Here is a 6,509-nt window from a genome sequence, read left to right as displayed (position 1 = left end):
CCACTGCAATCATCATGGGCACCACGGTGACCACTGCAATTCAGCATCAGGAGGCTTCTTGGCATTTTTTCCTCCCACTGAATCACAATTTCCTCCGCTACAGGGCTATGCATGCCAGGCCCGGATTTTTAAAGAGTAAGCTCTCAAGTTCACATGTGTGATTGCTAACTGCTAGACAATCCTTGCTTAAATGTTCATTTTTACTTTTGACAGAGGGTAGCGGAAAACGATGGAGAAGAGCAGTTTTAAATTTTAATATTAGAAACTGGATGAGTCTTTGTAATATTAGAAACAAGGAGTTTGGTTGAGGCATTTTATTCCACTTGTACAGCCACGTCACAGCCACATAGACATCCACGTCATACTTAAATTACAACATATCATTATTGTTTGTGCATATTTTCCTGCAGGCTGCAACTGTTGAGCTGTCCTTTGCGATGCCTTCACCCATCATCATTCTAACTCCTTCCTCAACCGATCAGCCTTTTCCAGCTGTTCTAATATCTCCCTTCCCTCTGTTGCCAATCTTATCGAACATCAACGTGTATGCCAGAGATATAGCATTGCTAGGTGTTTGATGAAATTACTGAACCAGTTTGATTTTTACAAATTCTTGTGCATTAGAAGGAAGATATGGGTAAATTGTTTTTGATAATATTTGTTGTGTGCCTCTCGTATGCTGGGCTTTGGGCATTCTTGTACTCCGACTTCAATTTATGCATCTCTGCACTGTGATGCTGTCCACATTCACCTGGTATTGTTATTGTATTTTGCATAGGAAGGTAGTTTATCTGGTCTTTGTGGTTATCTAGGACAAACTTATATACCCCGAGCACTTGATTTTGCATAGAGATGTTATCATGATTTCTTAGATTTTATGTTGCTTATGTTTTCGCAAAACTAATTAACTGTGATTTATAATTTTAAACTACTAGAGGTTGCTAATATACTGTCTGAGTATCAGTATTGCATTTTATTACTGTGAAAAACTATTAATGACATGTTCCACTAGCGGAGAAATAGACATCAAGACTAACAAACATATATTCCCATTTGTGCTTGATGAGCCCTAAGAGTTTATTTTAGTGCTGTGAAGGCTGAGTTTCTAATCAGAGAGCAATCGAGATCTAAAGTATCCATCATTTATGTTCATACAATTCTTCATTCCTTTACAAAGTGAAATTCTATTACTACAGTATTTCATTCTTAAGAAGTGCAATAGTATAGTAAGTTGCTAGGATGTCTAAGTTCCACGATAAGTAAACTAATGCTAAACCAAACTAGATCATGATTTCAGATATCGATAATAACTTCAGTTGTACTGATACGATCATTATCTAAACTCATACATCTGATGGTACCATACATTTCCTGAGTTCAAACATATAATTTCTACAAAAGATGCATTAGTTACATTTCATGATATGTCATTGCTTCTTGAAATTAAATCCATGTCTCTATCGTTTACGATTGGATTTGAGAGTTGTCATTGAATTTGAGTTGTTGTGCCAGTTTCGCTTCCTTTAGTTGATAAACGAGTTATTAATCTGCTTAAATTGCAGTCCTGTCTCCTCGACAAGATTGCCTTGTCATCTTCCTGCATATATTTGCAAGATATTAATCTCAAAACAGAACTTCAGACTACAATAATAAATGCTCAAATTCTATTTACCAAGTTTTGGGGAACCAACATAGCTTGATATTTTCAGGCTTTGTTTCACCACCTTCAACTTCATATAAATCCAGATCGCCAAGCTTGCCAGCTTCAAATTCTCTCTCATACAAAAGTACGATTACTGCTACAAGTATAAGGAATAAGGGAATATTGCAGAGCAATAAACATTTACCTCTGGAAAAAGAAAATAGTTGCAGTAGTGGGCAAAATTGAGACAACCGACTGGAATATGTTGAATACAATCCTCAGTGCATCATATTCAACATTCTTTAGGATTTCATCAGCAAGCACAGAAACCTGATTAACATTAATAATTTGTACATGTCCTGTAGCATATTAACAGGCACCATTTAGGTCTAACCTCGTCCCTTGTGTGTAAAAAAGTCAGTTTAATGATTTATACTTTTTCTTCAGGGGATGCTGTAGTACTTTAATCTGGTAGAAGGATGCATCACTGTGATCAAATCATATTAGGCCTAGATGAATTTTACCTACGACTGGATTGTCCACGGCTACTGGTCCCCGTTGAGCCCTGAGTTGTGGTTTTGCAGGTGCACTAAACCTAGCTGAAACATTTCATTCTTTCATGGAGAAACAGAAAACTATGGGGAAAGAAGTTGAAATGGCTTTGATGGATATGTACGGCAAGTGTGGTGCTCCGGAGAAAGCTATTAAGTCATTCAATGGCATTCTACAAAATCTGTTTTAGCTTGGAGTGCTATGATCGTTGGTTTGGCGATGAAGGTCTTCCCAAGGATGCACTTGACTTCTTCGCCCAGATGCAAAAGCCAAATATTAAACCAAATGAGGTCACGTTCCTTGGCATTCTATCAGCATGCAACTACTCAATGCAATGAGTGAAGTTTATGGCATCACACCAAGATCTGAACACTTCGGTTGTATGGTTGACATACTTGCGCGAGCTGGATTATTGGAGGAGGCAGACATATTTATTCGGAATTTTCCATTCAAGGCTGATGTAGGTGTTTGGGGACCCCTTCTCGGCGGATGTAGATTGCACAATGATGTTCTGATGGGGCAGAAGGTAGCCGAAATTCTAATAGAACTGGATCTATCTCACTCTAGACGTTATGTTCTTCTCACAAACATTTACGCGGCAGATAATAGATGGACAGATGCAGAGAAGGTGAGGAGAGGTATGAGAATTTCTAAAGTCCAGAAAACTCCAGGATATAGCTTGATTGAGCAAAGTCAGTGGCCTGCTTATATTTTTCAATTCCTTTTCCTTCTTGAGATTGTAAATTTATGATCTTGTTTTCTTGTCCAAAAACAGGTGGATCTGACAAAGTTGGTGTTGAAACAATGTGAAACAAGAGAGAGTGTTTCAAAAAAAAGCTTACAGAATTGTATGATTATCTCAAGTATGATGCTTCATTTAGAGGAGGCGACAAGTTCTTCAGATTCTTGTATCTTCTTTGTACGGTCTGATTATCTGTTATAATATAGCACCCATCAATTTAGTTATAATATACTGTACATTACATAACAAATCGAGTTCAAAATCATTATTGCCTGGTCACACAGCATTTCCCTGTTCTCAGTCGAACTTGATATCGCATAAAAATGGTTTATATACCCAGTATAGTATTACAATTAAAGATGAACAGAGTAAGTAGTGGCATACATATGGATATATGTGTTGAGCACATTCATCTGAATATTTAAAAATACATCAATTGCATTTTTTATGATCGTTTTTGCTATGCAACACACTGGAGTCCATCATGCCATGAAACCAGATCCATATAGAGGTGTTTTTTGTTCTGGTTGTGAAAAGTGTGCTAAGGACGTTCACCATCTCATTTAGTTTGGTACTTCGGGCAACATTGCTGGTTTTATTTGTGAGGCAATTCAGGTAAGCTTACAGATATTTTTTAGTTCAATAATTAGTTCCAGTGAGAACAATTTTTCTATGAAAACTGAGTCAATTCCTCTTGGTGGCAGGGAGTGGGTGGTATTGTTGAATTGGCTCTAGGTTACCTGTCTGCATTATATAGCATTATCAAGAAAGCCCGAGGCCTTTTTATATCCGATGAGATTCAGTCAGGATTTGTTAGGACAGGGAGCCATGTTTGGGGATTTGAGTCCCATGGCATTGTGCCTGACATTGTTACAATGGCAAAGGTGGGTTATAATATTAGTTTTTAATTATACACACATAGCATCTAGAATCTGCACAACATAGCATGGTGTCTAGCACATTATTTACTACCCTTTTTTGTTGACATCCAGGGTTTTGCTTTCTAGGAAAGATGTGGAAGTTAATATCCCGATTTCTGAAAGCTATATAATATTTTGTTTAATTGACTATATACAAATATTTGTGATTCTTAACTATATTATTATTTCCAATATTTTTTACTCAAAACTAAAAATTCCTTATTAATTTTCTACTCCTTGTTCTTTTACTGTGTTTTAGGATAGGCTGGATGAACAACCAGAGTTTTTGCTTGATCCAAATGAAATCAGTGAGGATGGAACAGTAGTCTTAATTAGTGTATCTGCAGTAAGAAGGATGCTAAATCAGAACTTAAAAATTAGAGCTCAAAAGCAAATAACAAATGATATGAATATGAATATTATAAAATTATACTACTTTATTATGTATATTTTTTCAGGGTTGTGTATTAATATAATAAGTTTTTCTATTTTAACCATGTTAATCAGGGTCTTTTTAATGTGTCTACCGAGGAGATAGATTTGTTTTTTGAGACTTCATTGTTGTTGTATCTGATAATTTTATTTAGTTTCCACTTTTTGTGATAATTTATTTTTTTGTCAAATAGTTAACATTTTCCCCCCTTTTCTAGGTGAGTTCTATTGTCTAAGTGTTCGTAGATGTCTTTCATGTCCTTTGTTTACATGATTAACTTTCTTGAATGAAAGGATTTCCTTTTTATGGAGTATATTCTTATAAGAGTATGTGCATCTGGACAAAAAAATTAAGTTTCTCTAGTTTCTTATTTTTTAAGACTGAATGTACATGGAACCAAGGTTGATTACAGGGCATGGAAGCTACTTAGATTTAGTTTTGCAGCTGCTATAACAGGAGGGATGGACAACATTTAGATTGTGAGTGTGCTAATCTTTTGTAGCCTCATACTTTTCCCAATTACGCAATTACTTTCTTAACTAGGTATTGCGCCAGGTTACATTGACACTTAAACATCTGAGTTGGCCACCCTAGAGCCATTCGAGAGGGACCATAAGCATTGGTTCATCACCGGCATTGAAGGAAGATTGTAGCAAAGATGTGGAGGTGGTCAGGAGAAGTCCCTGTAAACGAATTATAGATGAATATGCGAATATATAGCTACAATTTCTATTTGTTACTGAATTAGAAGGTGAACTCATGAAAAGATTTGCACCACATGCAGCAATAGAAAGCACACTCTGGCAACTTATATGCAGGAACGATAGATATTGTGCTTAACAATTAGCACATTATTGCATCAAAAAAACAATTAGCACATTATTTTAACGAGCAGAAAAATATTTCTTTTAAAAATATTATGATAATTTTTAAGCTTACAAATTGGATTCTAGAACATGTCCGTGCCTTGCACGGGCTATAAAGCTAGTTTGTATATAGTTGATTAAAAGGAACATTAATCATACATTTCTCACACTCCAGGAAATCAAGTGCAGAAAATAGTAAAAAATTATGTAAAAATGTGAAATGCGACAAAAAGGTGTAACAAATGAGAATTTAATATTTATTTATTAAAAACAAACAAGAAATGAAAGTTATTGTCTATTTATGAGAAATGAAAAATGAAATTTAATAAACTAGAAAGTATTCAACATTCTGTTAAAATGAACTTTTCAAATATATTGTTCATAATCATAAATTACGACATCATATAACTAATCTCATATGTTTCTCTTGCCTCTCATAGTAACAAAAATCAGGAAAGACTTAACAGTAGAGTTAAAGTAGGAATGCCAGTAGTAAAACGAGCAAGTATTGGTCAAGCAGGGGAATGGGATTAGGGAAGTAGGGGAAAGAGAATATGGGATACAAACAAAAGATACGTAAACAAGTATTGTATTGTATTTGGTAGTGTTCTCTTCCTCTCAACAGTAGGTGCCCTCCTGCCCAGCGTTATTCATGGATCCTTTTCTTTACGTCTTAGCGGGTGTTTGGGGTTTGAGCTTATGGGCTTAAAAGCCTGAAAAGCCCACTTCACTTATAAACCGGATGTTTGGCTAATTGTAAGGAGCACTTATTTTCAGTTGAAGAAGCTCAAAAAAAAAGCTACAAAACCTAACTTTTGGACTCCAAACTTATTACCAACACTTCCTTACTTCTCTCCGTCGCGGATCTTCCCCCTGCAACTCCTCTTCTTTAATTGTTCTTGCAGCACTTCTTCTTTAATTAACAGAAAACAAAATTTTATCTTCTAATGCATAGTTTTTATATTTTTTAATACATAATTTTTATATTTTTTATTTGTAAAATATTTCGTCAACTAATAATAAAAGGTTTTTGTATTATTATAATTTATTTTAAATAAAACAATTTATATTACAAAATTTGAGAACTATACTAACTTATAAGTTAACTTATCCAAACACTTAAATAACTTATAAGAACTCATAAGTCACGATATCCAAACACTTCTAGTAACTTTTAAGTCTAAATCAACTTTTCACTTTTAATCCACTTCTTTACTTAAAACAATAAGTCACTTCTTTTAAGCACAGCCAAACCTCTCATATATTGATATCCGTGTATGTCGAATTAAAATATACAAGTAACTAAGAAGTAAAAACAAAATATGCTGCCAAAAAAATATATCTATTTTTCGTT

The 6,509-nt window shown here is 34.8% G+C and overlaps 1 long non-coding RNA gene across 3 annotated transcripts; it reads left to right on the top strand.

Annotated features, from left to right (window-relative positions):
- Positions 1-259: 259 nt before the first annotated feature.
- LOC108202255 (uncharacterized) lies at positions 260-5,106 on the top strand. 3 transcript variants are annotated; one of them, XR_010287384.1, is made up of 6 exons: positions 260-754; positions 2,090-2,822; positions 2,970-3,551; positions 3,641-3,820; positions 4,691-4,768; positions 4,845-5,106. It is a non-coding gene; the product is annotated as an uncharacterized LOC108202255 (long non-coding RNA). The 3 variants fall into 3 exon arrangements; XR_001803046.2 differs by having other exon boundaries at positions 2,090-2,886; XR_010287383.1 differs by having other exon boundaries at positions 262-754; positions 2,090-2,832.
- Positions 5,107-6,509: the final 1,403 nt, after the last annotated feature.

Source organism: Daucus carota, chromosome 9 (assembly GCF_001625215.2).
Source record: "Daucus carota subsp. sativus chromosome 9, DH1 v3.0, whole genome shotgun sequence".
NCBI lineage: Eukaryota > Viridiplantae > Streptophyta > Magnoliopsida > Apiales > Apiaceae > Daucus > Daucus carota.
Note: the sequence above shows the minus strand (reverse complement) of the source record. Positions and strands in the feature narration are given on the sequence as shown.